We start from the raw sequence: 17,328 nt of genomic DNA, 5'->3' as shown, positions 1-17,328 counted from the left end.
CAGCGCTCAGCATGGGGAATGAAGAGCAGGAGGGTTGGCTGGGCAGGGAGGGGTGCTGCCCGCCCACCCGCACCCCAGCACTGGGCATGTCTCAGCTCCCGGCCCCATGGGAGCTCACAGGGCAGCTGCCAGCACCCCATTCCCTCTCCCCCAGGGCCCTGGGCCTGCACCCCCCCAGCCCTTCACCGTCCACCCACCCGCTGTGGACCTCGCCCAGTCTCCCGGCCGTCAGGTGCCACCCTCAGAGGGCGCACAGAGGGACTAAGGGACCGGCATGAACACCACCCCCTTCACCTGCTGGGGGCCCAGGACGCTTCCAGGCACAGGGGGCCGGGCGCCTGCGTTATCTCCAGACCCCCGAGGGACATGCTCATCCTGGGGGAGGGGGAGGGTGAAAGGGCAGCCGCGGGGGTCACAGCACCTCCTCCCATTACAACCGCCTGCCTGCGGTGCCCGGGCAAGTCACAGGGCGCCCGCTTGGCCTGCCGCTCAGTCAGGGCCCCTTCTACTCTCGCATTTCACACCCAGGGCCTCCCTGGGACCCCAGGAAACGATGCAGCTGCAGCAGGCAGGGAGCCCTGGCGGGGGGACAGCGGGCAGGGAGCCTGGGGGGGGGCAGTGGTTGGGGAGCCTGGGGAGGGGACAGTGGACAGGAAGCCTGGGGAGGGGGGCACAGTGTGTTGTGAGCCCAGGGGAGGGGGGCACAGCATGCGGGGAGCTTGGGGAGGGGGCAGCAGGCAGGGAACTGGAGGCGAGGGTGGGGTGAGCTCTGTGCCCCCAGGTCTGGGTCTCTGGCTGGACAGGGCCAGCGAGGAGGGGGAGGGGTGGTGCAGGGAGGCGGCGGGGCCAGCCCCCGGGAGGGAGCCCGGGGCGTGTGGGGGAGCCCGGGGTGTAGGGGGGGGCCTGGGGCAGGAGGAACTGAGAGTGTAGCTCCTCCAGCTGACTCATCCGCTGGCTCGAGACCGGCTGCACGGAGGCCCCGTTCCCAGGCGCCCTCACACTGCCCCATTGTTTGGGGCCCGCGGAGGAATGGACCTGGGGGGAGCCCCTGGTGGGAAGGGGCCCAGTCCCCCTGCCCCCTCCACTGTTCTACGGGTCCAGGCTGGCCCGGCACTTGGCAGAGAGGACAGGAGGGCAGGAGACAGGCGGGCTCACCTCCCCCAGTGTGGCCTCCTGGCCACACCAGCTTGACCACGGTGGGGGCAGCTCTCTTGGTGGCTCTTGGGGCCCAGCCTGGCCCTCCCTGCTGGACGCCGGCACAACCTTCCCCAGCCTCATCACACTGTTCCCTCAGCCAGGGTTGCCTGCCCCTGCCCCCCACCAACTCCTGCCTGGCCTTCCAACCCCATCGGGTCACTCCAGGACACCCCCTAGGGCGGAGGCCGGTGGCAGTGACCCAGGGTCGCATGCTGAGTCTGGGGTCCCGGAGCCCAGTATGGGGTGGAAGGAGGGTCTGTGCATGGGGGTGTGCAGGGGTGAGCAGCTCCAGTCAGAGCCCCGGGGGGCCTGCCCTCGCTGACACTGTCCTTTGGCGCTGCCCCTTCCCGACTGCGCTGGCCACGCTGGAAGGGCTAGACAGTCCCTGCAGCCCCTCCCTGCTGCCCCTGTTGGGCACGAACCCGGGTCCCAGCCTCGTGGTGTGGGTGAGGGGACAGGCTTCCCGCTCCCCAGGGCCCCCGCCTGGAACAAATGTCCCCCCACTGCCCACGGGGGCAGGAGCTCCTTTCCCGGCCCTCTTCCCGCGACCCCTACCAGCTGCATTCCCCAGAGCACGGGAGACCACCCAGACAGCCCCTCCCTGTGGACCCCCGCATGGGCGGCGGGCTCAGAGAAGAGCTGCTGCCCACCTCCCAGCTGCCGTGAGTGGACACCAGGGCCACAGCGTGGGCCCAGCTGGGCCAGAACTCAGGGCTCACCCTGCACCCCCGGCAGGGGGCTCTCCTCTGACCCAAGGACCACCCAGAGGAGTCCTCCCCGGGCCCAGCCCCACCCCCCACCTCTGTGACTCTGCTCTGAGGCTTCTGGAAGCCCGAGCGGGGCTGGGCCCTGGTGAGGGCCACCAAGGGACATTACCACAGGCCCTCAGTCCTGCCAGGGGCCACCCTGGGCCTGGCCTGGCACTTCTACAGGGCCCAGGGCACCGACAGCAAGGGCCAGGGGCCAGGGGCCAGGTGTCACAGGCCCTCTCCCTGCCCAGCTAGGACAGCCCGCTCACTGCGGCCCTGCCTGCCTGGGCCCGGGTGAAAAGGGGCCTGCGGCAGCCAAATGTCATCCGGAAGGGGCCTTCCCTTCTGGCCTCAGATGGGAGGGGAGGACGTGGAGGGCCAGCAGGTGGGTGCTGGTCTACAGATAAGGCCGCAGCACTCAACCTGGCGTCCTGAGCCCGGGTCTGTCCCCACGGGGCACGTTCTCTGCCCCATCTGTGCAGGCTTCGAGCCGGGGCTCCTCTGCGCCCTTCCCCAGGGCTCTCTAAAGCCGGGGCCCCCTGAGGGGGACTCTGGGGTACCCTAGGGGCCCGGACCCTGATGCCAACCCTCTCCTCTACAAAGTGACAGCCACGGGGAGAGGAACTGCCTCCACGGGGACAGGCGCTTGGGACCGGGCCTCCCCTGCCCACCCTGTCACCCCCAGCCCCAGCCACCCCCTTCTGTGGGGCCAGGCGAGGCCGCAGGGGGTGGGCAGGGGGTTGGAGTGGACACCCGGAGAGTTTGGGGCGAGGCTGTCAGCACCACAACCTGCCATTTTCTGGCTGGAAGCTCAGCCAAGCCAGGCCCAGGGGCTGGACTGCCCATTCCAGGGTGAGAGTAGATGGGGGCAAACTGTACCCTGACTTCAGAGAAGGCTGAGCGGAGCCCAGGGTCTGCCGGGGGCTTCAGAGATGCCCCAGGACGGACGTTCCCCACTTGGGAGCAAGGCCCGGGTGTCCCTGCCCCTGTGCCCTCACCCCAGTCCCCGGGCCCAGTGGGCACTGCAGGGCAGGGGCAGGGCCAGCCTCCCTTCACATGTCCCCAGGTAGGGGTGAAATCGGGGAGGGCCTCTGAGCACTGCGCAGGGTGACACGTGGGCCTTTAATAAAATCACCGGGTGGGCAGGCCCTGCAAGAGAGCTGACCTCGGTGGCACCCGGCCTGGCTCTCCTGGGGTCCCCGCCTTGCCTGGGCCTGGCCCAGGGGTCAGCATCACTCGGGTGGAAGCATGCCACTGGCCCAGGCGGGGTGGGTGGGGCGACAGAGGCCTGGACCCCCCCAGAGCCCAGAGGCATGGGGACAGTGGGGATGCTCTGCTCTGGGCAGGCCACCCGCGGGGCCTCCTCTCCCTGGAAGCCTCTGGAATCCTGCCCAGGCCAGCTCGGCCCTGGCCTGTGGGGGGTCCCGGCTGGACTTTGCCTCCCTGAGGTTCACGCAGGCGGGAGCCGTGCACCCACTCCCTCCGCCCCCCAGCTGGAGCCCAGACTCAGCAGGCCTTGGCAACACACCCAATTCATGCAGAAGCGGAAGGCATTTCTCGGAATTGGAGCTGGCCCGGAGTGCGGAAAGTGGGGTGAACACACAAGGCGCCCTGGTAGCCTCCCCCCCGGAGCCCACAGCCTTCCAGGGGCCGCTGGAAGGGCACCTCAGCCTGGCCACCCCTGGACCCAGTGACCCGAGGCGCTGGCCCCGCCAACCGGTCCCAGCCAGCCCCTCTGGTGGCCCGGGGAGAAGGAAGCGGGCAGTGGGCACTTGCATGCTCTCCTGGAGTCCATACCGCCTCGAACACCCTGAGGCTCCCTCGCCCTGCACGCCCACTCAAATTGCACCCTCGCCAGACGCCGCCTCCAGCTGGGCACTTGGCATTCAGCAGGCCCTGGAGTTCTGAGCACAGCTTGGGGGCCTCCCATGGAGACCAAATCCTGCTGCGTGGCACAAGCCAGGGGCTCTACCGCCCTGCGTTACAGGCAAGGAAACTGAGGCACAGAGGCGCGGTTCACTAACAAAGCTGGTGATGCGGGGCCCAAGGCTGAGAGTGGTTCCATTCCACCCGGAGGCATCTGCCTGTACCTCACCAGCCACAGGCCAAGAGGGGTGAGGAGGGGCCCAGGGAGGGGGCAGGCGCAGCTGAGTTTACTCACCAAAGCTATAAAAATCCCAGAACGGCCCCAGGATGTGGTGGCCCACACCGGGCATGGCTGCTGGTGGGACCCCGAGACCTTTTGGGGAGGGGATGCCTACACCCAAGAGCCCCCCTGCCTCCCGGGGCCCTCACCGTGCTCACCAGGTGGCTGCTCAACTGGTGCCCCTCCTTCCTGCCCTTTGGCTCAGAGGGTCCCCTCCCTTCAAGACCACCTTCCCGGAGCAGAGACACCTCCTCCTGGCTGAACTGCTGGGCCACCAGTGCCCAAGGCTGGCCATCTGCGCAGCCCCTAGGAATGTAATGCACCCTCCCCCGACACCGAGGGCCCCTGCCAGCCAGTGAGAGGAGGACCCAGGCACCTTTCCAGCCCCGGGGAGTCCAGCCCGGAGCCCGGTCACTCCTGAGGGACTCAGGCCTGTGTCCGCAGGCCCGGGTGGGCGGGCACTTGGTGTCCTGCCCTTTGCCCCAGGCCTCTCCAGGCCACCCCCAGTAGAGGTGGCCCAGCTGACCTCTCTGTCCTGCCAGGACACACAGCAGCCCCGAGGGCCGGAAAAGACGCCAGCAAGGCCACCACAAACACGGGACACCAGCCCCATGCCACCTGGGCCCTCACTGCCTGCAGGAGGGGAGGTGGGGCCCGGGTCCTCATTTCACAGAGGAGGGAACACTCCTGCCCAAGACCCCATGGCTGCTCACTGGCAGCATTCAGATTCGAACCCGGGACCCTGCTCCGGAGCTCACACTCACTCTCCCAGCCGCTCGGTGCCCGGGGCGTGTCTCGCAGAGCTTCGGGTTGCCAGCACTAGCCTGCCTGTGTGTGCAGCCCGGGTGTCGGGGGGGGCTGGAGGCGGGGGCTGACTCAGCACCCCGCTTCCCTTTGTCCATGGGAACAGGAAGGGCCCGGCAGGCCTCTGTCCCCAACCCCCCACCCCGCCTCTCTCAGGCTGGCCTCCTGGGTGGGCTCCTCCCTGACCTTGCAGGGCTGGGGGGATTCCAAAGGGGCCGGCCCACACCAGCTCCCCCTCTTGCTGAGGGCCCTAAAATCCGTTCCTGGACTGGGCCACCTGCTGTCTGTCCTGCCGCCCGTTCTGCCCCGTGTGTGTCCTGCCACGAGCCAGGTAATGGAGGCAATGGAGGCATCACAGAGTCCCCTGCCAAGCCCGCCCGGAAACCCAGGCCCCAGGAGGACCCCTGTGGGTGTCTTCGGGGAGGGGAGGGGAGGGGAGGGGCCAGACCACACCCAGCCTGGGCCGGACTGGACTTGAACCCGACCGCCCCTTGGCCCTCAAACGTGGCGGGAGAGTAGTTCTAACTTTGTCATCACGGCGGCAGGTCACATTTCTAGACCTCCCCCTCATACCGGGACCTGGCTAGCACATCGCTGGTAAGACTGCACGTGGGACTTCCCATATCGGCCCTGGAGCCGGACGGAGCCTCAGCACGGAACCGCCCTGGGTCGCCCTGGCGGAGGGACTAGGGGGGCACGGAGGGACGCGGAGCTCGGGGCCACGCGGGCCGGAGACACCGCCGGTGGGATCAGCCCGCAACAGGTCCCCGCACCCCTGGGCACCCTGAGGGAGAGGACGTTGGGCCCCCTCAGGCTTCTGTGAGGGCCCATCCAGTGAGGAAGCGGCCCAGGGAGGGCCCTCTGCCTCCCCTCTCGGGCCCGCCGCTGCGATAACCACAGACTCTCCCAACACCACGGGGCTATCAGTCACTCACACTTCAGTATGAATCAGCGCCAAGAGCCCGTTTTCCTGCCGCCTTGGCTGACACCAGCAGAGGGAAGGAAAGGGGTGCGGGAGCAAATTCCGGAGTCCTTCGTGCGCTCCTGGGGTGGGGGATGCGATGGGGGCCTGGCGGGTAGCGAAGCCCCCACCCCTCCACTCCCCGGGCCCGCGCGCTTCCCGGAGCAGGGCTGAGCTCTCCCGGGCGAGTCAGCCCGGAAGACGCGAGTCCGCCCGCCTGCAGCGCCTCACCCGGCCAGGCTCCGCTCGCGGCCCGCCGGCCCCGGGTCCAGCGCCGCTCCAACTCCGCCGCCCCGCGCCGCGACGAGCCCAGGCCCAGACCCGCCCCCGCCCGCCGGGACCCGCCCCCGCCCCAGCCAGGACCCGCCCTCTGGGGCCGCCCCCGCCCTCCGGGGACCGCCCCCCGCCTCCCGGGACCGCCCCCCAGCCAGGACCCGGGACCGCCCCCGCCCCAGCCAGGACCCGCCCCCTGGGGCCGCCCCCGCCCTCCCGGGACCGCCCCCGCCTCCCGGGACCGCCCCCGCCTCCCGGGACCGCCCCCAGCCAGACCCCGTCTCCAGGGACCGCCCCCGCCTGCCGGGACCCCAAGCCCCGGGCCTCCCACCGAATGCCCTTCCGGCTCTGGCCCTGGGCGGAGGTCGCGGTCCTCAGGGGTCCGAGGTGGAGCGCGCCGGTGGAGGGCAGGGCGGCGGGTGGGGGGCGCCCTGACACATCCCCATCCCTGCCGGGGATGGGAGGGCGTGGGCTGCGGCAGGGACGCCAAGTCTGCGTCCTGCATACAGTAGGTGCTCAGGAAATGCGAAATGCGGGGAAGGGGGTGAACGGCCAGCGCGCGGTTTCTTCGGGAAGGTCCCTGGCCTTGATGCCCCGGCCCCGCGATCACGGAGGCCCGGCTGGAGGAGGCGCTGTCCCGTCCCTGTCCCGTCACCCGGCGGGAGGCGGTGTCTGTCCTTTCTCCGCCCCGAGCCCGGGCCGGCCCGCGGTGGCCTGGCGCGGGTCCTGGAAGGGGAGGGCTCCGGACCCGCTGGAACCCCGCGCCTTGTGTCGCAAGAGACCCCTCCCTTCCGGCCGCACGGGAACCGGGTTCGGCGCGGGGTCTGGCTCAGGGCGGAGGGACGGGGTGCCTGGGCGGGAGAAGGGGCGCTTTCCTCTCGCCTCCTGTGAGGTTCCTGCCGCCTGCAGCGGCGGGGCGGGGCACTTGTCCAGCTCAAGGCCCCGAAGACCTGAGCCTAGGGGGACCTGGGAGGAGGTGGCCTCTTTCCAACGAAACCCAAAGGGCCGGTGGCGGCAGGGTCAGGTGGCAGAGGTGATGCTCCAGGGTGGGGGCAGACCTGGGAGGCTGGCGCGTCCAGGGGAGCAGGGGCACCGCAGGCATTGGGATGGGGGTCCCCGAGGCCAGGAGGCTGTGAGCAGGGGAGACAGGATGGGGCTGTTTTCTGAGGGGCCTGGGTGGACAGGAGGGGCCAGAGCCAGGCAGCAGGGAGGGCCGGGTTGGAGCCACACTGAGATCCAGGTTCCTGAGGGTCTTGGGGGGACGTAGCCAGGAAAGAGGGGTGCCCAGGGTTGCAGCTGGAGAGAATGTGGCCATTTCACCATCCTGCCCCAGAGCTCCCCAGCGACAGTCCCGGCCCCAGGGAGGGGACACACAGCTGTGCCACACAGTCCGCTGGTGAGAAAGGGTAACTGGGTGGGGGCTGCAAGTGGCAGAGAGAACTTGGTGGAAGCAGGCCAGAGAAGAGGCCAGGGCGAAAGCAGGCTGAAGGAGAGGAGGGGTGGAGCGGGGAGGGGTGGCCCTGGGCCAGCGAGGCAGTGGGGAGAGCCTCTGCAAGAGGAGGGGGTGGCGGGGGTGGGTGGGGCGGAAGAGCCCTGGGACCCCAGCCCTGCAGCCCCCAGGGTTGGCCATCAGCCACCGCCAGCTCTCAGGGTGGCGGCGTGAACGAGGAGGGGGTTGCTGGCAACCTGAGCAGGTCACCTGCCTCTGGGTGTCCCAAGGCCCCACCCGCAGGTCTCCCCAGGTCAGGCTGCTTGGGCCTTGGCACTGTGCTGCCCTGCCCCTCTCTGCCCAGCATCCCCACCCCGCATGCAGGCGGTCTTACCCTCTCCTGGGGGCCGGGGGGGGGGGGGGTTGGGATCTGACTCGCAGGGCCCCTCCCTGGGCACCCTGCCCTGAAATCTGCCCGTCACGGGGGTGGCCAGGCTAAACCCTGTCCCATCCAGTACTGCCCCATCCTCAGCACCCCCCACCTCACTCCTGGGCGTGGCTCTGTGTGGAACGGCCCATGACATGACCGTGGGTGGACGGGTCCTGAGCACGCCTGGTGCGGCCCTCTGGGCACCCTGCCCTTGAGGCCCACGGGAGAGGACCGAAGGGCGCAGCAGACACCGCGAGTCCCAGCGAGCGTCTTCTTCCCGGACGGGTGGCCGGGGAGAGGGACCGAGAGAGGTCAGGGAGCGGAGCCCAGGCAGGCATCGGAGCTGCCACCAGAGCAGGGACACCGGGCAGGGCAGGCTGGGGCTGGGCGCGAGGGCAAGGCCGCGACCTGGGAGGAAATGACCGCCAGGATCCCGACCGGCCAGCAAGGGGTCTGAGCCCACCCAAGAGCGGCTCGCCGGGAAGAGCCAGGCGCAGCCTCGCCCTGGGGGGCTCCTCGGGCCAAATGAGCCCTGGTTCTGGGCTCCCTCCCTCCCTATGTCCCACCTCTGTCCCTCAGCAGTCCAGTGGGGGCGGGGGCCCACTGGGACCTCTGCCAGCCAGGGGGCCCTCAGTGCAGCCCCTCGGAGCAGGAACTGGGTGTGGCTGAGGCTGGACCTGGCAGCTCAGGAGCAGGTGGGAGGAGGGCCCCCCCTGGCCGGGGTGGGTGCAGCCCCCACTGCAGATGAGCAGAAGCTGGGGGACACCTCTCGATGGCCAGGGGAGAGGTGGAAAAGCCCCTGCAGAGCGGACAGCACCCAGGGCAGGGGCGGGGCTCCCCAGACTCCCGGGCCCCTGGCCGACCCCCTTCCGGAGCATGCATCCCTGGGCGCCCCAGGACTCAGCGCCTCCCCCGGGCTTGGCTTCAGCATCACCTTGTTAGAAAGGGCTTTTCTCTGTTTTTAAACTGTGGGAAAATACACATCCCTGAACGTTTGTCATTTGACCATTAAAAGTAGATGTGTCGGTGGCGCTGTGCACGTGTGCCCTGTGTGTAACTATCACCTCTGTTCCCCCAACTTTTCATCACCCCAAACAGAAGCTCTGCCCACTTCTCCTTTTCAAGGCAGCCCTGCCCTCAGCGCCCTGCCCCTCTCCCGTCCTCCTTGGACCCCTGCTGGCACCTGCGGTTGAGCTCGGGCCCCCTGGGTTGCCTCCGAGGCCAGGCCGTGCTCATCTGGCAGAGCAGCCACGGGGCAGCCGCGGCCTGGGGGCAGTTCCGGGAACCGGGCCTTAGGCCAAGCTGCGGACTGCCCAGGCCAGTGGGCCTCCCCCTGCCCCCGCTGTGTCCCTTTGCCCAGGTGGCCCTGCTTGGGGCAGGTAGAAGAGGCTGCCACCCCACTCTCCTGGCCACACAGCCCAGTAGTGGGGGAGGGGAGGGAGGGGCCTTTTGGTGGGGGTAAGGCAAGGGAGGTGGGGGCTGGCACCCACCCAGCAGGGTGGCAGGGAGGGCAGGCGGGATGGGAGCCTTCCTAGGTGCCACCCACAGCCCCAGCCTGCCTCAGGTTCCCAGGACGGCGCTGCCCCGGGTGGGAAAGGCTGCTTGTCCCTCTGGGAGGGGGGCAGCGGCCAGGGGAGCAGCCTGTGTGCTGGGCAGGGCAGGCCAGACTCATTCAGAGCCCCCAACTCTCCCGGTTTCCTTGTCCCGTCACCTGTGGGCCTCAGACCGGTGCCCGCTGAGTGTGCCTGGAGGCCAGTGCCCATTGAGTGATCCCAAGGGCTGGTGTCTGCTGGATGAGCCTGGAGGTTGGTGCCCACTGGGTGTGCCCCAAGGTCAGTGCCTGCTGGGTGTGTCAGTGCCGGTGCCCACTGGGTGCCCATCCACAGCCCAGCTGCCCAGCGAGGCCGAGCTTGGGTGCTGGGTTAGCACCTGCCCCCTCTGGGCCGGCAGGTGGAGCTTAGCGTTGGGCCCTGGCTGAAGGCTCTCCTGGAAGGGCCCGGGGGGTGGGGGGTGGGGGGGCCTCCCCGGGGGCGTGGAAGGAAATGGAGCAGCAGGGAGGGGAGGCCCTGAGGCCCGTGCCCTACCACAAACACCTCCCCAGGGAGCCTGGCCTGGCACCCCTGCCACCCGTAGCACTCCCCAAGGGGCGTGGCGGCTGTTGTCACCCTCCAGGAGGCGTGGGTAAAGTGCCCACACAGTGCCGCAGCCCTCCTACAGGATCCTGTGCTAAGGCACCGCCCCGGGGGTCCTGGCCCACGCACACGTCGCCTTCTGTTTTTAGCCCCCAGCCTGCCCCCAGCTGCTCTGGGCGTGAACGCTGTCCTTTCCGTCCCTCACCGGGCTGCAGAGTGGGAGGGGACTGCTGGCAGCGGGTGCCTCTCACCACCCCCACCCCCCGAGGCTGGGTCCTAAGCGGAAAGTCCTAGGGAGCCGGGAAGGGGAAGCTGTGGCCATGGTGGCCGTGGGGCCGACATCACTCGGGGGCCCCACCCAGCACCCCGGCCAGGGCCCCAGCTCCCCTGGGGAGACCGCCCAGCCCCCAGGCCGGGAGAAGGGACCCCGAGAGAGGCTGGGGGGCGGCTACCGAGCTGGCCTGTGGCCCCATCAGGCTCCCAGAATCCCCACCCCCCCCGACGGGGGGGGACCCCACAGGGCTCTCCCCATCCTCCCAACTGGGGGTCCTAGTGGACCACGACCAGCCCCCTCCGCCTTCTTCATCCCCGGGCCGGCCGTGTGGGAACTGAATTCCGTATGCCACAGCACCCACGTGTCCCTCTCCCCTCCCTGGGTGCTGGGCACCTCCCCGGGCCTCCCCCAGCCCCGCAACAGCTTGGGAAAGGTCAAGGAGCCGCTTCCAAAGCCCGCGCCTGGGCTCTGACCGCCGGTACAGCTGGAGACACTGGACGCCGCCCTCCGGCAGGGCGGCAGGAGGGGAAGGGGCCCTCTCGGGGGGCGGGGGTCAGAGTGTGCCCGATGAGGCCTCTAAGACCCCAACCTTGTCCCCCTCGAGGGGTCAGCAAACGAGGAGGCCAGCAGGGGATGGAGGCAAGCCCGAGCCAGGCTGGCCAGGCCAGGGCCGGTTAGGGGGTCCATGCATGGCCCCTCCAGACTTCCGGCCGGCTCTGAGCACCTGCCACCCCTGGACGAACTGCCTCCACGCCCCTGCACCCAGGAGATGGGTCTGGCCCCCGCCAGGTGGGCACCTCGGGCGGGGAGAGTGGCCCTCCCACCCAGCCGGGGCCCTGGGGGCCACACGGGGACTCTGGTCCTTGGGAAGGCTTTGTTCCTTTTCGCAAAAGTTTAAGGAAAATAGTCATGTCCATCTCAACTCATTCTTCTTTTTCCATTTTTTTAAATTGTCGTACAATACACATAACATAAAATTTACTATTTTAACCATTTTTTTCATGTAAATGATCTTTATTAAAGAATGCATTTTCTTGAAACCACAGTTTAAAAGAATGTTATACTCAATAAAAATTGACGTGAAAGTGTTTTATTGAAAACTGTTACAATAAAAACTAATAGATATCTATAAGATAATCACCTCATTTTAGAAAACATAGTGTATTAGTCAGTGTTCTCTAGAGAACAGAACCAACAGGAGAGCTCTGTAAATAGATTTATAAAGGGGTCTCAAGCACCCGTGGGGATGGAAGAGCCCAGAATCTGCAGGGCAGGCTGCGAGGCTGGCGGCTCTGATGAAGGGTCTGGACGAGTGCCACAGGGGAGGCTTGCTGGCTGGAGAAGCAGTGAAAAAGCCTCTCTTCTTCCTTAAAGCCTTCAACTGATTGGATTCTCTTGTTGTGGGAGACACACCTTAGTTGATTGCACATCCAATCAGCTGACTGATGGCTTAATACACCAGCCTTCTGGTTTATCAGCCAGCCATGAAGTATCCTTGCAAAGGTCAGGCCAGTGCTTGCCTGACCAGACACCTGGGCCTCATCGCTTGGCCAAGTGGCCCCAGAACCAACCATCACACATTTGTTTTAAGGATTAAAATTAAGCTTCCAAATTCATTACCGGAATTAAAGTCTCACATTGCAGAAATGTTTTGATAGCAAATATTTAACAGATTACAACTCTAAAGTTGTAACATAAATTTAAAAAGCTTTCTGTTTTTTTTCCTTATCAAAAAATCATGAACTGATGAATTATCAGTAAAAACTAAATATTAATTTCAGAAAAAAAAGCACATCCAGGCAAAACAGCAATGCGATTTGTAAAATGCAGTATTACACTTTTCTACTGTACATAATCAACGGATTCCAGACAAACTACTCTGGAAGATTCCAAAATATGGCCAAGTATTTTTGTATAAGCTGGGCAAATATGAAGACACCAATGCTTTGATACAGTGTTACTTTCTTCCCATTTTATAGGCTCAAAGAAATGTAAATCGTAAAACTGAAATTTCTGCTTTCTTCTACAGAGTTGTCCCTTCCCCCAACCCAAAGACATTTATTATACAGTCTTATTGACTCTGTCAGATACTTGATCATCTTTTTGGTTTGGGGACAGGTTTTATCATCGCAGCTCCCCATAATACCGGAGCAAATAAAACACTGCAAGTAACACACTCTGTTCTAGTTTGCTAGCTGCCAGAATGTGATATACCAGAAAAAGAATGGCTTTTAAAAGGGGGGAATTTAATAAGTTGCAAGTTTGCAGTTCTAAGCCCATGAAAATGACCCAACTAAAGCAAGGCTATAAAAATGTCCCATCTAAGGCATTAGGGAAAGGCGCCTTGGTTCAAGAAGGCCAAAGATCAGATTCCTCTCTCAACTGGAAAGGCACGTGGCGAACATGGCCAGTCTGCTAGCTCTGTCTTCAGGCCTCTTGCTTCCTGAAGCTCTCCAGGGGGCATATTCCTTCTTCATCTCCAAAGGTCTCTGGTTGCACGGGCTCTGGCTCTAAAAAGGTCCTCTCTCTCCAAAATGCTTCCTCTTTTAAAGGATTCCAGGTGGAATGGGTGGAGTCACAGCTCCCTCTATTCAGAAGTGAATGCCCACCATTGGGTGAGTCCCATCTCCATGGAGACAATCTAATCACTCTTCCAACCTACATCGTTAAATAGGGATTAAAGTAAATGTTGCTCCCACAAGATTGGATCACAATTAAAACATGGCTTTTCCAGGGTACATGAATCTTTTCAAAACAGCACACACTCCATGCGAGGAGGTGGACTTCCCAGGAAATGTGCCCTGTTCTCTCCACTCTCCTTCCCAGATCAAGAAGAGACTCAGTGGCTTGGGCCAGCCTGGAGGGGACAAGCCATTTGATATCCCGGCTGCTTTATGGCAAAATGAGAGATAAGACCAGCGCTGCCCGACAACCCACGACCACTGCCGCCAAAGCAAGGAATCTCAAGACAGTGAGTTCACGTATTACAAACGCAGGAAAAACATGAAGCCCCACTGAGGCAATGGAAATGACAGCCCCAGGGTCCCGAACAGGCCCAACAGAACACGTAATCACCGTGTGGCCCTCGTGTAATCACCATGAGAGGAGAAGAGAGCTCCAGCCAAGAAACTGCCGAGTCCCACGGAAACCTCTGGCAGCTCTGTGTGGTCATGTTAGGACCATGATTAAGACCATCTCCTGAAATAAGGATCCTTGTCCCCTTGCTTTCCAAATGCAGCTTCTCAATAACATGGGCGTGAGTCTTTATGACAAGCCATGCAAGAAAAGACAGCAGCCGGCAGAAGAGAATGTGTCCGACCCAAACCAGTGTGGGCAGTGTTTCTGCGACGCTGCTGGACGAGGCAACGTCCTGCACTGCAGGAGTGGGCACCACCACTGTGCAGAGCCCTCGCGAGTGTCCTGTGTCCCCGGCACCCCAGCGGCACAGCGCTGTCGCCTGCCGCCCCCTTTCACCCCGCGAGCACTACCCAGGAGGACGCTGTGTGCTCGAGGATAAACACCTAGCAATGCAGGCGGTCTGAGAGGTCTGATCTGTAAAAAGTGTCCCCGCGATGAGCCCAAAGCAATCATCAGCAGTATCATCTACTCCGGCACTGTAGCATGGCTTCCATCCATTTCCTGCTTTTCTGGGACAACTCTAAGCCAACCAGAAAAAGCAACGAGCGTGCCAAATGCTCATGTCGCACCTGTACAACAGACCCCACCCTGTCTGGTCCTGATGGCCGCCGGAGGACAGTTCAGGCAGGGACCGCGACAGGCTACAGCCAGCGGCCATCTAGAAGGCAGCCTGGCCCAGGGACCGGTGCTTTGGCTGGCTTCATCTCCCACTTCCCGCTGGGCTCCGTTTTTGCTTGGAATTGACCTCTCTGCCTCCACCCTTCGGGGCGCCCCCAAATTGACCCCCTCACAATTTTAGGGTCGTCAAACGCACGGACACCCATCTGCCCCTCCAGGCCACCTCCACCTCCGTAATTTCACCACCGTGGACGGACTCTCGTTTCCATGCTGCCTCTTTTCAAGGGCTTGGACCTGTGCAAAGCTGCTGCCAGAAGCCGCACCCCCTGCCGTCTTCCGACGACGCTGCAGCTGCTCTCGAGTCTTCCACCTTCTTGCACGTGGACAGCTTCCCTGTAACCTCCCTGCGGGTCCCCTTGCAGCCCATGGGTGGCCTGAAGACGGCATTTCACCTACGTTCAGCTCTCCAGGGAGGAGACGCCCACCCGAGGTGGAGGAAGCAACGGGAAGGTGGAGGGAGGGAGGAGGGGGAAGAGGGGGGGGGAGGGAGGGGGACACCGCCCCCAGGCCCCCACTTGAACCACCTCTAAGTGGGCAGTTCAGTGGTGTGGGAAGCGTGTCTACACCACTCTCAGTTCCAGACTTTTCGCTGCCCCGACACCCTCGCGCCCCATTCACAGCAGCTACCTCCGCACTCGGCAAACAGTGGGAGAAAGAGACCCCACCTCACACCTACAGAGGTTTCAGCCAGAACAAAGTCCTAAAATGCAAAACGGACAAATACCCGGAAGGAAAATGTAGCTGCCGGTATACTCAGGGACTGAGTCAGCCTTTGAAAGTGGAAACCATCCAGTTTTGAGCATAAAGGAAAAAGTCAGTAGATTAGACAAAATAAAAATAACTCTCCCCCCAAAAAGTGAATGCCAAAAAAAGCACCATGAACGAAATTGAAAGGAAAACCACAAACTCGGAAGAAATACGTGCAAAATACATGAATTGTGAACAAGGGGTAAGGAATAAAAGCATTTCTCTAAGTTATTTACAAGTTCGTACTTTCAGTCAAAAATGAGCAAGGCAGCCATTCACAGAAGAAAAAGACACGAGGCAGGGCCGGTTCGAAAATGTCTGGTTTGGAAGTGTTGGCCCCAGAGAAGCCATGTCCTTCTTGTGGGGGCAGACTTAGGGGGGGCGGGACCTTTAGGTTGTTTCGGTGGAGATGTGACCCCACCCACTCAAAGGGGGTCTTCATCAGCTTATTGGAGCCATTTAAGAAGGAAGCATTTTGGAGAAAGCACAGACACAGACGCTGGGAGATGCAGACAGAAAAACCCCAGGGAGATGCTAAGAGATGAGACCGGAGTTTGCCGGGTAGGAGCTGAGAGAGGCCCCAGGCACTCAGGGAGAGGAAGCCTCTGCAATCAGGAGCGGAGGGCAAAGAACCAGGAGCAGAGACCGGCAGATGCCAGCCACGGGTCTTCCCAGCCCACAGGTGCTGCAGATGCCAGCTGCCTTTCTTCCCAGTCCAGGTGTCCTCTTGCTGATGCCTTAATTTGGACAGTTTCATGGCCTTAGAACAGTAACTTTGTAACCTAATAAATCCTTTTTGCAAAAGCCAAACCATTTCTAGTATGTTGCATTCCAGCAGCTTTAGTAAACCAAAACAGAGCCAATAAAGAGATTTAAATGTGTTCTACCTCATTAATAATTAAATAAACAATGAGAACAAGATACCTTTTTTTTTTTTTTTTTTTGCTTATTGAAGCTAAAACTCTCATGGGTATCCCCACATATGAGTCGGTAAAATCAGTGTGCTCTTACTACACAGCCAGGTGTGTCCTCACGTCAAGGTCAGTGACGGACGGGCACCCAGCTGCAGAGACACGCTCCCTGGCTGATGTGTCTGACGTCACAGTTGCACCAACAACGCTTCCTTCCTGCTCAGCATGGGAGGTGGTGGTGGCTCTCCCTTACAGAACGTTACCTGGGCAGGTGTGCCGAGGAAACTATTGCTTTACTTTTCAGTGAGAAGTGTCAGTTGGTCACTGCGATGTCAGGGACACCCTCTCTTTGGAGGGCCAACAGAAATGAGGTGACCTGGAGCCCCGTTGCCTTCTCCAGGACATGGGCTCCCTCCTCTTAGACCAGGGGGGCATGGCCAGGCTCTCCCCAAAGCACAGGGCTTGTGCTCCACCACCGTAGGGTAGGGGGGTGGTGGCCAGGCCCTCCCCAGTCCCCAGGGCATGTGCTCCACCCTCTCTGGGGCCTGGGAGGCAGCACTCTTCCTAATGAACGGGGCAACCAGGCTCCCCTCAGTTCCCCAGGCACCTGAGAGCCCCGACTGGGCAGCACTCTTCCTGAACAACAGGGCGGAAGGCTCAGCCTCTGCAAACTCCAGGGGCAAATGCACCTTTCCCCGTGCATGGGTAGGTTCACTTTCCTGGTCTGAGGTTTCTTGGCTCCAGACCCCAGTTTCCAAGGTTCTGCCTTTGAAGTTATTTTTCCTTCCATCTGTCACTTTTAGTCCACCCCGGCAGTGATTCCACTCATACAGATCTCACACACAAAAAACACTTGCTGGTTTTGCACACAGCACACAGGGATCCCAACCGCCAGACTACAGAACTTTCCAGAAGTTCTTTCTGGCTAACTCCATCTCCAATCCTGCCTCACACTGACATGGCCGATGGGTTCCATGTTTAGTCAAATCCTCATTTGGGGCACTATTCTCTGGGGACTCCTTTTCCAAAAGCTCAGACTTTTCCAAACTATCGATTTGGGTTTCTTTGAGAAGCCAGGAGTTCAATTCTCAGCTTATCCTTTCCCTCTCACATCTTACTGTAAGCTACAAAGAGAAGTCAGGCTGTGTTTTCCACATTTATTTTAGAAATCTCTTCAGCTAGGTATCCCAGCTCATCTTTTTCAAATTCTCCCTTCCATCCTACACCAGGACTCAATTTCGCCAAATTCTCTTCCACTTTAAAAAAATTTCTTCCAGTTGGCAATGAGACACTCCTCATTTCTGTCTAAGGCCTCCCTGGAAGTACCTTTGCTTCCATATTTCTACCAACAGTCTCTTCAGAGCAATCTAAGCCTTTTCCACCAAGCTCCTCACAATTTTTCAAGAATCTTACCCTTATCTATTTATAAATCTGTTCCAGCATTTTTGGTGTTTGCAAA

The 17,328-nt window shown here is 62.2% G+C and overlaps 1 protein-coding gene across 5 annotated transcripts in view; it reads right to left on the bottom strand.

The window, feature by feature from the left end:
* Positions 1–6,160, bottom strand: part of SH3BP2 (SH3 domain binding protein 2) — a 47,563-nt gene extending 41,403 nt beyond the window's left edge. For 2 of the 5 annotated variants that reach the window (XM_077136256.1, XM_077136262.1), the window contains exon 1: positions 5,832–6,062. The gene's annotated coding sequence lies outside the window, so the exon portion shown is untranslated. The other 3 variants (XM_077136259.1, XM_077136263.1, XM_077136260.1) reach the window with 3 other exon arrangements.
* Between the last annotated feature and the right edge of the window lie 11,168 nt (positions 6,161–17,328).

This window comes from Tamandua tetradactyla, chromosome 19, assembly GCF_023851605.1.
Source record: "Tamandua tetradactyla isolate mTamTet1 chromosome 19, mTamTet1.pri, whole genome shotgun sequence".
NCBI classification, from domain to species: domain Eukaryota; kingdom Metazoa; phylum Chordata; class Mammalia; order Pilosa; family Myrmecophagidae; genus Tamandua; species Tamandua tetradactyla.
This window is presented reverse-complemented; position numbering and strand designations above follow the sequence as displayed.